General features: G+C 43.5%; 1 long non-coding RNA gene across 1 annotated transcript; it reads right to left on the bottom strand.

The window, feature by feature from the left end:
- Positions 1-4,111: 4,111 nt before the first annotated feature.
- On the bottom strand, positions 4,112-14,920 carry LOC148778656 (uncharacterized). Its single transcript, XR_016037041.1, has 3 exons — positions 14,839-14,920; positions 5,860-5,876; positions 4,112-4,480 (listed from the first exon to the last, which is right to left on the bottom strand). It is a non-coding gene; the product is annotated as an uncharacterized LOC148778656 (long non-coding RNA).
- Between the last annotated feature and the right edge of the window lie 965 nt (positions 14,921-15,885).

Raw genomic sequence — 15,885 nt, 5'->3', positions numbered from 1 at the left:
AATAAATTATAAATGGAACATTACCTTTAAAAGCTATGAATCACTATGCTGTGTACCTGAAACTTAAATAATATTGTGCATCCACTCTACCACAATATATTTTTTCTAAAAAGGACGACTATAATCATTATGAGGAAGGTCTGTTGAATTGTACCTTAGTTAATCTGCTTAAATTACTGCACATAAAAGAACACACTTGATACTCATAGGAAGCATTCTTTCACAGTAAGCAGATGATCTAAGTTATGTAAATACAAATATTGGGCTTCCCAGGTGGTGTTCGTGGTAAAGAACCCGCTTGCCAGTGCCCAAGATATAAAGGATGCAGGTTCGATTCCTGGGTCAGAAAAATCTCCTGGAGAAGAGCATGGTAACCCACTCCAGTATTCCTGCCTGGAGAATCCCCTGGAAAGAAAAGTTGGAGGGCTACAGTCCATAGGGTTACAAAGAGTCAGACAAATCATGTGTGCATGAAGCAAATCATGCACACATATAAATATGAACTATTTAATTCAAGAACAAGAGATAGAAAACCTAAGATCTTCAGTAACGCCTCTGGAAAATGGATGTGTGAAGAGAGATTGTAGTTATCTGAAAGTAAGTAAGAGCCTTAGGTGCTCAGTCATGTCCGACTCTTTACAACCCATGGACTGTAGCCCACCAGGCTTCTTTATCCACGGAATTCTCCAGGCACGAATACTGGACTGGGTTGCCATTCCCTTCTCCAGGGGATCTTCCCAACCCAGAAGTCAAACTTGAGTCTCCTGTATTGGACGTGGATTCTTTACCATCTGAGCCACCAGGGAAGCCCATCTAAAAGTAACCCTATGTTCAAATAAAATCTGTTTAGTTTAGCTCATAGCAATGGACACATGTTAGTTTCTTAAATTTGCAAATGTACCGTGGTAACACGAGATTACAGTGCTTCTGTTAATGGTAAAGGAGGGGATATGTTAATTCCGTTCCGCTCCACCGTTCAGTTGTGTCCGACTCTTTGCGACCCCGTAGACTGTAGCCCACCAGGCTTCTCCACCCATGGGATTCTCCAGGCAAGAATACTGGAGTGGGTTACCGTTTCCTTCTCCAGGGGATCTTCCCGACCCAGGGATCAAACCCGGGTCTCCCATATTGGAGGCAGACGCTTTAACCTCTGAGCCGCCATGGTAAAGGAGAGGGTATGCTAACTAGGGGAAACTAAACCTAAGTCCAGAAGAGACGCAAAGGCAAAGGAGTAAAGGAAGGATATTCCCAACTGAATGCAGAGCTCCAGAGAACAGCAAGAAGACACAAGAAAGCCTTCCTCAGTGATCAATGCAAAGAAACAGAGGAAGACAACAGAATGGGAAAGTTATGACCAACCTAGATAGCATGTTAAAAAGCAGAGACATTACTTTGCCAACCAAGGTCCGTCTAGTCAAGGCTATGGTTTTTCCTGTGGTCATGTATGGATGTGAGAGTTGGACTGTGAAGAAAGCTGATCGCCGAAGAATCGATGTTTTTGAACTGTGGTGTTGGAGAAGACTCTTGAGAGTCCCGTGGCCTGCAAGGAGATCCAACCAGTCCATCCTAAAGGAGATCACTCCTGGGTGTTCATTGGAAGGACTGATGCTAAAGCTGAAACTCCAAAACTTTGGCCACCTCATGCGAAGAGTTGACTCACCAGAAAAGACTCTGATGCTGGGAAGGATTGGGGGCGGGAAGAGAAGAGGAAGACAGAGAATGAGATGGCTGGATGGTATCACCGACTCGATGGGCATGAGTTTAAGTGAACTCCAGGAGTCGGTGATGGACAGGGAGGCCTGGTGTGCTGTGATTCATGGGGTTGCGGAGAGTCGGACACGACTGAGTGACTGAACTGAACTGAACTGAGAGCTCTCTTCAAGAAAATCTGAGATACCAGGGGAACATTTCATGCAAAGATGGGCACAATAAAGAACAGAAATGGTAGGGACCTAACAGAAGCAGAAGATATTAAGAAGAGGGGGCAAGAATACACAGAAGAACTGTACAAAAAAAAATCTTCATGACCCAGATAACCATGATGGTGCAATCACTCACCTAGAGTCAGACATCCTGAAATGTGAAGTCAAGTGGGTCTTAGGAAGCGTCACCACGAACAAAGCTGGTGGAGGTGATGGAATTCCAGCTGAGCTATTTCAAATCCTAAAAGATGATGCTGTGAAAGTGCTGCACTCAATATGCCAGCAAATTTGGAAAACTCAGCAGTGGCCACAGGACTGGGAAAGGTCAGTCTCCATTCCAATCCCAAAGAAAGGCAATGGCAAACAATGTTCAAACTACTGCACAATTGCACTCATCTCACATGCTAACAAAGTAATGCTCAAAATTCTCCAAGCCAGGCTTCAACAGTATGTGAACCAAGAACTTCCAGATGTTCAAGTTGGATTTCAAAAAGGCAGAAGAACTAGAGATCAAATTGCCAACATCCACTGGATCATCAAAAAAGCAAGAGAGTTTCAGAAAAACATCTACTTCTACTTCATTGACTACACCAAAGCTTTTGACTGTGTGGATCACAACAAACTGTGGAAAATTTTGAAGGAGATGGGAATACCAGACCACCTTACTTGCCTCTTGAGAAACCTGTATGCAGATCAAGAAGCAACAGTTAGAACTGTACATGAAATAGATTGGTTCCAAATTGGGAAAGGAGTACATCAAGGCTATATATTGTCACCCTGTTTATTTAACTTACATGCAGAGTACATCATGAGAAACGCTGGGCTGGATGAAGCACAAACTGGAATCAAGATTGCCAGGAAAAATATCAATAACCTCAGATATGTAGAGGACACCATCCTTATGGCAGAAAGTGAAGAAGAACTAAAGAGCCTCTTGATGAAAGTGAAAAAGGAGAGTGAAAAAGTTGGCTTAAAGCTCAACATTCAGAAAACTAAGATCATGGCAGCCGGTCCCATCATTTCATGGCAAATAGATAAGTAAACAATGGAAACAGTGACAGACTATTTTGGGGGGCTCCAAAATACTGAAGATGGTGACTGCAGCCTTGAAATTAAAAGACGCTTGCTCCTTGAAAGAAAAGCTATGACCAACCTAGTCAGTATATTAAAAAACAAACACATTACTTTGCCAACAAAGGTCCGTCTAATCAAAGCTATGTTTTTTCCAGTAGTCATGTGTGTATGTAAGAGTTAGACCATCAAGAAGTCTGAGCACCAAGGAACTAAAGCTTTCAGACTGTGGTGCTAGAGAAGACTCTTGAGAGTCCCTTGGACAGCAAGGACATCCAACAATCTGTTCTTAATATTCGTTGGAAAGATTGATGCTGAAGCTCCAACACTTTGGCCACCTGATGCGAAGAACTGACTCATTGGAAAAGACCCTGATGCTGGGAAAGATTAAGGTCAGGAGGAGAAGGGGACGTCAGAGGGTGAGATGGTGGGATGGCATCACCGACTCAATGGACATGAGTTTGAGTAGGCTCCAGGAGTTGGTGATGGACATGGAGGCCGGGCATGCTGCAGTCCATGGGGTCGCAGAGTTGGACACGACTGAGGGACTAAACTGAACTGAAAATTAGGTCAGAGGTATCCAAGGGAATACTGTCTTTGCAATTTTTCTGTAAATCTAAAATTATCTCAAATTTTTAAAGTTTATATTTTATAAAAGAATCCTATAGAAACACAGAATTTTCTATTTTAATAATTTTTATCATAAGTCATTTAACCTATACTCACATATTGGTGTCTAAAAAAGAGTTTTCTGAACAAAATTTAATTTTCGGAAACGTCTTGAAAGAATGCTTCTTATAAATAGTCACTAGTCTTTCTTTCTCTTCTGCTTTGTGTTAGGGCTATATTTTAGGTTTTATACAATAAACGTGTATTACTCATATGATAGTATATCTTATGATAAAACGTGTTTCTGTTTTTGTTTAAAACACTAAACTGGTACAGAGAGATAACCTCAGCCTACAGGGCAGCTGGGCAGAGGTTTGGGGTATCCGCAGTCCCCAGGTCTGTGGCCAGTCTCCCATATCTTTAGCTCATCCCTGCTGTTGCTGGCCAAAATCTCGGCCTTCTTTACCCACCGAAGATGAATGAAAAATTACAGAGACAGAGTTTGGAGGAAAAAGAAAGATGGCTTTAATTCTCAGCCAGTGGGGATGGGGACACAGTGGGGTCATGCCTCAAGAACCGTGGCCCCCTTCCATGAGGAGTCTTGGGGCTTCTATCAGGCAAAGGCTCTCAGTCAGGAGTCAGTGATGAGGACCTTCACTCATCAAAAGAGACAGGATCTTCCTTTCTTCTTCTTGTGTTTTTTCAAAGACAGTCATAGGCTGGCAGCAGTAACCCAGGAATGGAGTCTGGCAGTTTCGTGGCTCTGCAGCCTTCTTTCTGATGTGCAACTGCAAGGGGAAGGGTGATGAAAGGGTGAGCTCCTGAAAACGGATGAATTTAGCAGAGGGTCGGAGGAAAAACGGTGTGAAGGGCAGCACCTGCGAAGGTAAGGGTCAGAAAAGTAAACTTACAGACGCTCAGAGTTAGGAGCAGTTAAGGTGAGAAAACTAGGAATCGTTCATGTCTGCTCACTGTTCCCTTTATCTTGTTTGTTTCCAGGAAAGGAAAAGAGGAAAAGTCATTCCCAACAATCCCAGGTTATCACATAAAAACTCTCATTTTCTATATAGCACACGATCCAAAAAATGTTGAGACGTTCCTCCTGAGATGGACCCGATGGGGGTCCCTTGAGGTTGGGGGGCTCCCTGTTCGCCCACGGACAGCCACTATGTGGCTCTGCAGCTGGGGGTGGCCCTCCTTTGCAGCCAACTCGGAGCCACTCCAGGACCCACTGGTGGTCCCTTCTCTCCCTCTCTCTGCTTCAGAGTCACGAAAACAGCTCCAGCCCCGACACCCCTGCTCACCAGCCCTGCGGTCCTGAGCCTCTTCTTCCGGGGGAAAGGACAGATACAGCAGCGTTTTCACAGCGCGCCCGGAATGAGCGAGGGAGCGGAATGCAGCCTGCGTGTCAACAGCTGTGGCTCTCCCACAGTCGGGCAGCCTCTACCCCAGCCTCACTCTCTGCTTCTTGCTCTCTTCTTGCCAGATTTCATCACTTGCTCTCAACTTGCTTTCTCATTTCTGGTGGTGTCAGACATTTTTAGCAATTTTCAGCCAATGAGAATGCTGGCCAGGGAGCTGACTGCACTGTGGCATCTTTATTCCCCACAATTTAGATTTATCCTTAGACCATCTGGCCATTTTTCATACAGCCCACATGGGAGTGAGTTGAATGGTTAATATTTCCCACATTATATTTCATGAGGTCTTAATAGCTCAAAAACCAGGGCAGGAATTCTACGGTTAAATAAATTTGATAAATGCTGCATTAATCCAAGATAAAAGATTTCCTTTGTGCAGAATTTCTCAGAACTTTACAAAGCTTAAATGCACTGGGAGTCACCAATGGGGCCATAGTTCCACCGAAAAAAGTGTTTAAAACACTGAGTTAAATATTGCTATTTCATTTCTTTAAAAAAAGTTAAAAATAGAACTACCATATGATCCAGCATTCCTGTTTCTAAACACCAGAATTTATTGAAACTGGGGACTTGAATAAATATACCAATGTTCACAGTGGCATTATTCATAATCATCAAAAGGTAGAACTGACCCAAGTGTCCACTGACAAATGAATGGATAAATAATCTGTGGTACATCCAGAATATGAGTAGAGTGGAGGATGAGCATGACAAAACATCGTTCATTCTTCAAAGAAGTGAAACTTTGACTCATGCTACAACATGGATGACTCTTGAAAACATTCTGCTAGGTGAAGCTTGTTGCAGATGGATAAATATTGTATGACTCCACTTACATGAGGTACCTGGAACACTTAAATTCACAGAGAGAAAGTGAAACAGTGATTGCTGGGTGATAGGGGAAAGTCATTGCTCAGTCATTCAGTCGTGTCCAGCTCTTTGTGATCCCATGGACCATAACCCACCAGGCTCCTCTCCCTATGGGGATTCTCCAGGCAAGAATACTGGAGTGGGTTGCCATGCCCTCCTCCAGGGGATCTTCCCAACCCAGAATCCAATCCAAGTCTCCCACATTGCAGGCTGATTCTTTACCATCTGAACCACCAGGGAAACCTAAGAAGACTGGAGTAGGTAGCCTATCCCTTCCCCAGGGGAATCTTCCTGACCCGGGAAACAGTAATAATATACAAATAATGTATGCATAAACAATTTCGCTATTGCATATTGATATTTCGGGGAATTGCACAAGAAAAGTTACGGCAAATTACTGATTATAACTCACACAATTAAAAGTCGTATTTCACTTTCGTTTTTAAAAAAGAGTGAAATATGACTCCATTCTTCAGAGAAAACCCAAAAAGCACAACAAGCTGAGCAAACAAGAATGGAATGCTTAGGGTACTGAATAAAAGCTCAGAGATCTTGGAGTTGTTACTGCAACATAACCCAGCCTAGCCGACTGATATTACTGAAGTTGGATCTGCTCTCCAGCACTTGGTAGAGTGTTTTAACGTGAAGTAAAACCTTCAGTTACTCCAGGTGTTTCTTGACTTCCTACTTGGAGCACGGAATGAAGCAGGGCAAAGGCTAATAGAGTTCTGTCAAGAGAATGCACTGGTCATAGCAAACACCCTCTTCCAACAACACAAGAGAAGACTCTACACATGGACATCACCAGATGGTCAACACCGAAATCAGATTGATTATATTCTTTGCAACCAAAGATGGAGAAGCTGTATACAGTTAGCGAAAACAAGACCAGGAGCTGACTGTGGCTCAGATCATGAACTCCTTATTGCGAAGTTCAGACTTAAATTGAAGAAAGTAGGGAAAACCACTAGACCATTCAGATATGACCTCAATCAAATCCCTTATGATTATGCAGTGGAAGTGAGAAATAGATTTAAGGGACTAGATCTGATTGACAGAGTGCCTGATGAACTCTGGACGGAGGTTCGTGACATTGTACAGGAGACAGGGACCAAGACCATCCCCATGGAAAAGAAATGCAAAAGAGCGAAATGGCTGTCTGAGGAGGCCTTACAAATAGCTGTAAAAAGAAGAGAGGCGAAAAGCAAAGGAGAAAAGGAAAGATACAAGCATCTGAATGCAGAGTTCCAAAGAATAGCAAGGAGAGATAAGAAAGCCTTCCTCAGTGATCAATGCAAAGAAATAGAGGAAAACAACAGAATAGGAAAAACAAGAGACCTCTTCAAGAAAATTAGAGATTCCAAGGGAACATTTCATGCAAAGATGGGCTCGATAAAGGACAGAAATGGTATGGACCTAACAGAAGCAGAAGATATTAAGAAGAGGTGGCAGGAATACACAGAAGAACTGTACAAAAAAGATCTTCATGACCAAGATAGTCACGATAATGTGATCACTGACCTAGAGCCAGACATCTTGGAATGTGAAGTCAAGTGGGCCTTAGAAAGCATCACTACGAACAAAGCTAGTGGAGGTGATGGAATTCCAGTTGAGCTATTTCAAGTCTTGAAAGATGATGCTGTGAAAGTGCTGCACTCAATATGCCAGCAGATTTGGAAAACTCAGCAGTGGCCACAGGACTGGAAGAGGTCAGTCTTCATTCCAATCCCAAAGAAAGGCAATGCCAAAGAATGCTCAAACTACCGCACAATTGCACTCATCTCACACGCTAGTAAAGTCATGCTCAAAATTCTCCAAGCCAGGCTTCAGCAGTATGTAAACCGTGAACTCCCAGATGTTCAAGCAGGTTTTAGAAAAGGCAGAGGCACCAGAGATCAAATTGCCAACATCCGCTGGATCATGGAGAAAGCAAGAGAGTTCCAGAAAAACATCTATTTCTGCTTCATTGACTATGCCAAAGCCTTTGACTGTGTGGATCACAATAAACTGTGGAACATTCTGAAAGAGATGGGAATCCCAGACCACCTGACCTGCCTCTTGAGAAACCTGTATGCAGGTCAGGAAGCAACAGTTAGAACCGGTCATGGAACAACAGACTGGTTCCAAATAGGAAAAGGTGTACGTCAAGGTTGTATATTGTCACCTTGCTTATTTAACTTATATGCAGAGTACATCATGAGGAACGCTGGGCTGGAAGAAGCACAAGCTGGAATCAAGATTGCTGGGAGAAATATCAATAACCTCAGATATGCAGATGACACTACCCTTATGGCAGAAAGTGAAGAGGAACTCAAAAGCCTCTTGATGAAAGTGAAAGAGGAGAGTGAAAAGGTTGGCTTGAAGCTCAACATTCAGAAGACAAAGATCATGGCATCTGGTCCCATCACTTCATGGGAAATAGATGGAAAAACAGTGGAAACAGTGTCAGACTTTGTTTTTTTGGGCTCCAAAATCACTGCAGATGCTGATTGCAGCCATGAAATTAAAAGACGCTTGCTCCTTGGAAGGAAAGTTATGACCAACCTTGATAGTATATTAAAAAGCAGAGACATTACTTTGCCGACCAAGGTCCGTCTAGTCAAGGCAATGGTTTTTCCCGTGGTCATGTATGGATGTGAGAGTTGGACTGTGAAGAAAGCTGATCGCCGAAGAATCGATGCTTTTGAACTGTGGTGTTGGAGAAGACTCTTGAGAGTCCCTTATACTGCAAGGAGATCCAACCAGTCCATTCTAAAGGAGATCAATCCTGGATGTTCATTGGAGGGACTGATGCTGAAGCTGAAACTCCAATACTTTGGCCACCTCATGAGACGAGTTGACTCATTGGAAAAGACCCTGATGCTGGGAAAGGTTGGGGGCGGGAGGAGAAGGGGACGACGGAGAATGAGATGGCTGGATGGCATCACCGACTCTGTGGACATGAGTTTGAGTGTACTCCGGGAGTTGGTGATGGACAGGGAGGCCTGGCGTGCTGTGATTCATGGGGTCGTGGAGAGTCGGACACGACTGAGCGACTGAACTGAACTGAAAACCTTCAGTGTAAGATGACTGTAGAAGACGTTAGGCTTCTGGCATTGGAGATACAAACTCTGAAAACTCTCTGTAATTAGTTTTAAGACCAAGCAAGGACAACACAACCAATCCTGTGCTGAATAGCTACAGGCAGGGATGGCATGAAATCAGAGGGCCACCAGAATACTACCCATGGAAAAGAGGAGTTTAGACTGGACTAGAATAAAGGCTAGTTCCTCAATCATGCTAGCTACAGTTATGGTTAACCCAGGAATTCCTGTTCCCAAAGTAAGACTGGAGACAAATACAGACATCTGGATCACAAGAATTTTCCTTTCTTGTCCTTCCTCTTCTCCCCTACATATCAAAATCATACTTCAGTTGCTTCCAAAGTGAAGATACCCAAAAGGATGACCATCCCTATACCTCATATTCCTCCTGGATGTCCTTCTGTGACCTCCTCAAAATGCTTAGGAATATTCCTGTAAGCTATTCGGTAAGGCTGAGTGCTTTACAAAAGATATGAAAACCTGGTGACTAAGTATTGTCTCACCCAACACAGAGAGGGATCTAGTAAATATAAATCTATGAAGTGCAGAAAGTATTTTAACCAAAGATCTGAGTGGGACGTAGAACAGAATTATCTTCTTGGCCCCAGGAGCTCTTTAATGCAGCCTGTTGATATTAGTAGCTCCATCTAGAAAGTAGTAAATGATATAACTATTCATAACCATGGCTTCCCTGGTGGCTCAGATAGGAAAGAATCTGCCAGCAGTGTGGGAGACCTGGGTTCGATCCCTGGGTTGGGAAGATACCCTGAAGTAGGGAATGGCTACCTACTCCAGTATTCTTGCCTAGGAAAACCCATGGACAGAAAAGACTGACGAGCTACAGCCCATGGGGTCACAAAGAATCAGACACGACTGAACAAATAAGCATGCTTCATATACATTAATCAACAGATGTAGGAAACATGAAGTATTATCTTGACTCATAAAGAATTGTCAGCATTCATCCTTTCTGACCTACATAAATGATGTCGCTTCTTACAATTAACCTAAGAGTTGATCAAAATGATTAAGCCAGTGGGTTTGAACACCACACCTCATCACTTTGGCTCTAACCAGTGCTTGCCACAGCTGATACTCAGCAGAGGGTTCTAGGGGCTGTGCTGATGAGCCAGCCTTGGGACAACTGTGTGAACCCATGCCCCTGCCTCCAGCATCCACGCACATCTTGTGGATTTTGTCTGAAGTTTCCCCATCACTCCTCCAGTGATTTATCTGGCAGTTGGAAATGAGAAGTAGCCCCTCCTCCAAGAAAGACCACAGACCCTACAACTGGAGGCATAAGAAAATGTGTAATAAAGAAGAAACATCTGCTCAGCTACAATAAAAGTGAGCAGAAAGCGAGGAATTAGCAGAAAAGCAGACTGTTGGGTTCACAGCTAACGTCGCAAGGCGCGGACAAACTTCTGTACAGACAGTGACTCAGTCAATCCTCTTGTAGCCTCGCCAAGTAGGTACCACCGTTAGCATCATCCTCATTTTACAAAGGAAGAAACCGAGGCACAGAGCAGTTAAACAGTAGTCAAGGGAGAAGCTGAGATTTCAGCAGAGACAGCCTAGCTCTAAGACACCAACTCCTCTGTTCTGGGCTAGAGAGAAGGTCATTTGCAATTCCTACAGGTGGGATATCTAGCATTTCCAAGAAAAAGAAACAAAATCTAAATAGAAGAAACATTTTCACTTAATAAAAATATCACCTGGCCATCTTACTTGCTCCCTCTGATGGAAGAGCAGGTAGTCAATCCCCAATGCAGCCTGAATGTATATAATGGTTCTAATGTGCCTCCTTGACAGTCTCAAAATATATTGAACCCAAACATCTGTGAAAAAGCCTGTCTAGCCGCTTTGTTATCTGCTTCCTTGTCATAATTAACAGCAGTCTCCCTTCTTCCTGACTCTCCTTCCACATGGTTTTAATAACCCTGTTTGACCCTCATTATTACATCTTATTTTCCAGGCAATCTGTCAGGTGCATTGTTTATCATCCCATCACCAGGGGAAGACATGGGTCTTCCTAGTAGATAATCTTGCACAAGAGAGCCATTGCTTTATGATCTGGAACAAACTTGCTTCGCTTATTCTTATGATCAGTCAAATGAGGACAAAGTATTTTCCCCACAGCCTTTTAAACAGAAATTGTTTTCTGCTTTTTTCAACCTTATCTCCCTCTACATCTCCAGGGGAAATTGACTTCAGCCGCAGTCATCTATTTCCTGCCTCTTGAAACCACAGAGTTTCCTGAGGTTCCCTCTGTCTTTTCTGAGCCGTATCCTCCTCCTGCTTTCAGGCCTGCCTTGGGGGCTGGATCTGAATTCATATGTTGAATACAAGAATTGCTAGTTAAGGTTCCTGCACTGTCTCTTCGGGTGTTGTTGGAACACTTAAATAAAGTCTTGCACTGGAGGGGGAGGGTGGGCAAGATGGCAGGGTAGGAAGACCCTGAGCTCACCTCCTCCCATAGACACACCAAAATTGCCCCTATTTAAGAGCAGCTATCTAGCAGAATGACCTGAAGACTAGAAGAAAAGAGTCTCCACAAGTGAAGACGTGAAGAAGGACACACAATGAGGTGAGTAGAAGGGGTAGGGATATGGCAAATCTCCCCAGGTAGGTGATACCCACAAATAGGAACATAATCCAACTGCTGAGGTTCTCCCCAAGCAGTGAAGTGTCTGGGCCCTACACCAGGCTCCCCAGCCCAAGGGTCCCATGCCAGGAAGAAGAGTCCAAGAGCATCTGGCTTTCAAGGCCAGCAGAGCTTGTCTACAAGATAGCCAGAGAGATGGGGGAAATCAGGCTTGACTCGGACAGGACACGTCCAACATCTTACATGTTCTAAGTCCCAGTGCAGAGGCAGCAGTTTGAAAGGAACCTGGATGAGACACGTGAGCTGATCTTGGAGAGCCTCCCAGGAGAGGTAGGAGGTGACTGAGGCTCACTTTGGGAACACAGATGCTGGTGGCAACCACCTTTGGGAGCACATTCTTTCTTGAAGACACTGGTGCTGGCAAGTGTTGCTTTGGAGGCCTTCCCCTAGTCTGTTACCTCCAGGAGCTCACCTGAGGACCAACAGGCCAGTAGCAACCACGCAAGGAAGGACCTGCCAGCCAAGCAGGACAAGGCCAGCCCCACCTACCAGCATGCCCAGAATAGCCAATCCCACCACAAAAGAAAGAACCACACAGCCACGCAGTGGGTGCTCCTGGAGCACGTAACTTTAGTTACCAGAGGGGAGTGTGCTGCTGGGTCCCCTAGCAAGTCTCCCACTTATGGCCACTTCTCCAAGATCAGGAGACTGAACAAACCTACCCAATATACAGAAACCAATTCAGCACATAGGCAAGGTGAGGAAACAGAGAAACACACTTTAAATGAAGGAATAAGACAAAACCCAGAAGAACTAAACAAAGTCATCACTGACTCAGTGGACACGAGCTTGAGCAAACTCCGGGAGACGGTGAAGGACAGATAAGCCTGGCATGCTGCCATCCACGTGGTGGCAAAGAGTTGAACACAACTGAGCGACTGCACAACAAAACAAAGATAAGTAATATACTGGATAAAGAGTTCTAGGTAATGACCATAGAGATGCTCAAGGAACTTGGAAGAATAGATGAAGGCAGTCAGAAGATTAACAATGGAGGAGAAAATAAGAACCAAGCAGATCTGAAGAATGCAATAAAAATAGAGTAAAAGATATAAAAATTGAAAATATAGGAAGGAATCAGCAGTGGATGAGATGGCACAGAGGAACGAATCCAGAAACCAGAAGACAAAACAGTGAGACTCTCTCAAGCTGAACAGAATAAAGGGAAAAAGCAATTTTTAGAAATGAGGATAGTTTAGGATATCTCTGGGACAACATCAAGCCTGCTAACATTTCATTATAGGGGTTCTAAAAGAAGAGAAAGGTGTGTGGAGAAGTTATTTGATGACATAATAACTGAAAACTTCCTTAACCTGGGAGAGGAAACAGATATCCAGGTCTAGGAAGAAAAGAGAGTCCCAAACAGTATGAACCCAAAGAGTGCTAAGTCACTTCAGTCCTGTCTGACTCTTTGCGACCCCATGGACTGTAGCCTGCCAGGCTCCTCTGTCCATGGAATTTTCCAGGCAAGAACACCTGAGTGGGTTGCCATTTTCTTCTCCAGAGGATCTTCCCGAACCAGAGATCAAACCAGTGTCTCTTACCCCCTCTGCCTTGGCAGGCAGGTTCTTTACTGCTAGCGCCACCTGGGAAGCCCCTTGACCCAAAGAGGTCTGCACCAAAGCACATCATAATTAAAATGGCAAAACTTAGAGAATCTTAAAAAACATCAAGAGAAAAGCAACTAGTTGCATACTAGAAAACTTTCATAAAACCAATAGCTGACTTTTCAGCAGAAACTTTGCAGGAAAAAAAAAAGTGGCACCGTATGTTCAAAGTGATAAGAAGGAAGAAAAATCTATAACCAAGTATAACGTACCAGGCAAAAGTATCATTCAGATTAGAAGGAACAAGCAAAAGAGTAAACAATATCCAAATATAGTAGAAGGAAAGAAATCATAAATATCATGACAGAAATAAATGAAATGAAGACCAAAAAAGAAAAAAGGTTAATGAAGTTAAGAGCTGTTTCTTTGAAAAGATAAGCAAAATGGATACACCTTTAGTCAGACTCATCAAGAAGAGAGAGCACCTAAATAAATAAGAAATGAAAGAGAGATTACAACCAACACCATAGAAATACAGAGGATCATGAGAGTCCACAAAGAACAATTATACGTCAACAAAATGGCCAACCCAATATACATGGGTGCATTATTATAAAAGCACATTCTCCCAAGACTGAATCAAGAAGAAAAAGAAAACGCATACAGAATAATTACCAGTAATAAAGTTGAATCGGCAATTTAAAAACTTCCAATAAACAAAAGCCCAGGGTCAGATGGATTTTTCTATGTGAACTCTGCTGAACATTTAAGAAGTTCACACCAATTCCCCCCAAAACTATTCCAAAAAGTCAAAGAGGAAGGAGTGCCTCAGAACTCACCCTATGAGGCCAGAATCACCCTCACACCAAAACCAGAAAAAGACATCCCCCCCAAAAAAAAATTACAGGTCACTATCACCAATGGCCTGGATGCAAAAATCTTCAACAAAGTTCTAGCAAGCCAGTTTTTAAAGTCCATTGAAAGGATCATACACCACAACGATATGGAATTTATTGCAAGGATGCAAGGTTGTCTCCAAATCCAAAAAGTCAAACAAAACGATGCAGTACATTAACACATCAGCAAATGAAAGAATAAAAACCATACAGTCATCTCAGAAACAGGAGAACTAGGAGGAATTCTTATCCTTGGAATACCTCTGACGCTTTATCTGCTACATCTCTCCTCTGCTTTCAAAGCAGAAAGTTCTCTGCCTTGAAGGGCTCATGAGACTAGATGGGAACCACTCAGATAATCCAGGATAATCTTCCTTTCTTAAAAATCAGTGACTTTGATCACCTCTGCAAAGTGTCTTTTGCCAGGTAACACAGCAGTGCAGAGGGGTTAGAGCATGAACACCCTTGCGGGGGGTGGGGGGGTGGGCAGGGGTGCCCCTCGTTATCCTGCTTCCCACATGCACTGTGTACTAAGTTAGGGACAGAGCACTCAGGTTGCACTGCCAAATGCAACCAGGGCACCCGGGGAGATTCTCAGTTGCCTGCAATATGGTTCTTGAACAAAAAGGACAACTGGTTCCTTCCAATAACAAAGAGAGCACTGTAGCAAAATCTTGACAGAGTTGTTCAAATTTGGGCAACCTTTATGTATTCATGGGGAGAAGGGAATGGCAACCCACTCAAGTATTCTCACCTGGAGAATCCCATGGACAGAGGAGCCTGGTGGGCTGCAGTCCATGTGGTCGCACAGAGTCGGACATGACTGAGCGACCAACACTATATAGGCATGTCTTCATTTTATCGTCTTGTCAGATAGCTTCACTTTCCAAATAACACCAATGCCCACTTCCCCTTTGTTACCTCCACAGGAAACCCTGACTTCTGAGTAACTTTCAGTAACCTATTCATTTCCTTGGAACCATGTTGGTTAAATGCTAAGTGAGTTGATCTTTTGCAACCATTTTTTACATGGAAGTTATGGATGAGGAAGTCCAGGAAACAGATGATGCTGGAAATGGGTTCCTTTGAGAAAAGTTCATCAACAAAGGCATTGTCTGCATAGCCGCAGGGGTAGGAAAACTGCAATGCAAAAAGGATTTGTGAGTTGGGCTGCTGAGATGTGGAGGTTTCCCTGAATTATTCAGGTGGCTCGAAATGTGATCACAAGTATCCTTATAAGAGGGAAGGGGGAGTGTCAGAGTCAGAGAAGATGTGATGACAAAATAGAGATCAGAGAGCCAGAGAGCCAACGCTTGAGTAGGAAGACCTCTAATTGATGAATCACTGGTGGCTCAGAGGGGACAACTCTGAGAGTTAAATATTCTAAGTGGGCCTAATGGACTATTACTCAGCACTAAAAAGAAATGAGCTATCAAGCAGTGACAAAGTACAGGCAAAGATCAAGTGCAAATTGCTAAGTAAAAGAATTCAGTCCCCAGAGACTACATAGTATATGATTCCAACCTTATGGCATTCTGGAAAAGATAACGTGGCAGTAAAAATGAAAAGATAGTGGTTACTAGGGACTGGGCGGGAGAAGAATGAACAGGTGAAGAAGGAGTCCGTTTAGGACACAAAGCAAGGAGTCTGTTTAGGACACTAAATACTCTATATGACACTATAATGCTGGATACATGTCAGTGTACATTTGTCAAAACCACAGAATGTATGGACTCCCCCAGTGACTCAGTGGGTAAAGAATCTGCCCGCAGTGCAAGAGACACAGGAGACATGGGTTCAG

Source organism: Moschus berezovskii, chromosome 1 (genome assembly GCF_049115385.1).
Source record: "Moschus berezovskii isolate FMDL1 chromosome 1, NW_MosBer_1.0, whole genome shotgun sequence".
In the NCBI taxonomy this organism is placed as follows: Eukaryota; Metazoa; Chordata; class Mammalia; order Artiodactyla; family Moschidae; genus Moschus; species Moschus berezovskii.
Note: the sequence above shows the minus strand (reverse complement) of the source record. Positions and strands in the feature narration are given on the sequence as shown.